We start from the raw sequence: 1726 nt of genomic DNA, 5'->3' as shown, positions 1-1726 counted from the left end.
CTTTGTCCCTTACTAGTTCGGTCTCTTTCTGCTCTGTCTCAGAATATTTCAGAGTGCTGATATAGTGGGAGAAGTCTAGTGACTTCAGGGTTAATTTTGCTATCAGAAGTGTTGGACATTATTTTTGTAGGGTTTTTTGCAGGTTGCAGACAGTGTCTTCCCTTTTTTTTTCTGTCTAGCTAGTTTGGGCCCCATCATTTGCTCAGCCTATTTTCCTGCCTGTTTGTGCCTTCATCTTGTTTCACCGTCAATACATGTGTGGGGGCTATTCCTTTGGGGTCTGCTCTGGGGCAGTTAGTTTTCCCTTTTCTTGCTTTAGGCTTATGTAGTCCTCCGGCCGTGATGAGGCGTCTAGGTTCATCGTAGGCACGCTCCACGGCTACTGCTAGTTGTGTGGTAAGATCAGGGATCTGCAATCTGCATAGTTTCCAACCACTCTGGTTTTCTGTGGCTTAGCTTGTTTTGCCTTTTTCTCCTCGGTGACCCATTCATAACAGAATCACCAGCCATACCGCAAATTCTAGGGTACTCAAAAGCAGGAAAGAATTGTAAAAAAAAAAAAAAAAACTGTCAGAATTTTGTTTTTTATATGTATGTTTTTTCCTCTTTTTCTCTGGGGCCGTAGGATAATTTTTTTTTTTAATGGAGATTAAGCAATTGTCTGATTGTGTGGAGCAGCTCACTGCTGGAGTGCGGGGAATTTCCGCCTATCTCGCTCATTCACATGCTGCTGAACCAAGGATCCCTACTCTTGATGTGTTTTTTGGGGATCGGTCTAAATTTTTGAATTTTAAGAATAATTGTAAATTATTTCTTGCCTTGAAGCCTAATTCATCGGGGAGCTCTGCGCAGCAGGTTAAAATTGTCATCTCTTTGCTGCGCGGCGATCCCCAGGATTTGGCGTTTTCTTTGACACCTGAAGATCCTATTCTGACTAATGTGGATGCATTTTTTCAAGCCTTGGGGTTGTTGTATGATGAACCTAATGCTATTGATCAAGCTGAGAAAGCCCCATTGGCATTGAACCAGGGTCAGGATTCTGCAGAGTTATACTATCAAAAATTCCGAAAGAGGGCGGTCCTTACTACCTGGAATGGTGGTGCCTTGGCAGCTCTCTTTCGGAAGGGTTTGTCAGAAACCGTAAACGATACTATGGTGGGATTTCCTGTTCCCTCTGGTCTTGACGATTCTATGTCATTAGCCATTCAAATTGATTGGCGTTTACGTGAACGCAAAACTACACGAGAGGAGTTGCCACCTTTTGGACAAATGTCTGAACCTATGCAATGTGATAGAGTTTTGTCTAGGGCGCAACGTCAGGAGTTTAGAAGGCGTAATAAGCTGTGTATTTTCTGTGGAGACGTCTCTCATACTATTTCTGTCTGCTCAAAACGAGAGAAAAGTTTTGCACACACATTTGCTGTGGGCAGTATACAACCTAAGTTTCTTTTGGCAATTACTCTGATCTGCTCCTTATCCACATTTTCCACGAAGGCTTTTGTGGATTAAGGAGCAACGTTTAATCTGATGGATTTGGACTTTGCTAAACGTTGTGGTTTTTCCATGACGCCTCTGCGGACGCCTATTCCTTTGAGGGGTATTGATGCTACTCCTTTGGCGGAGAATAAACCTCAGTTTTGGACGCAGGTGACGATGCGGGTTGCCCCAGACCACCAAGAAAATTGTAAATTTTTGGTGCTGCATAATTTGCATGATACTATTGTTC

This window comes from Dendrobates tinctorius, unplaced genomic scaffold (assembly GCF_039654945.1).
Source record: "Dendrobates tinctorius isolate UK_male_01 unplaced genomic scaffold, ASM3965494v1 ptg000250l, whole genome shotgun sequence".
In the NCBI taxonomy this organism is placed as follows: domain Eukaryota; kingdom Metazoa; phylum Chordata; class Amphibia; order Anura; family Dendrobatidae; genus Dendrobates; species Dendrobates tinctorius.
The sequence above is the reverse complement of the archived record's forward strand: the minus strand, read 5'-3'. Positions refer to the sequence as shown.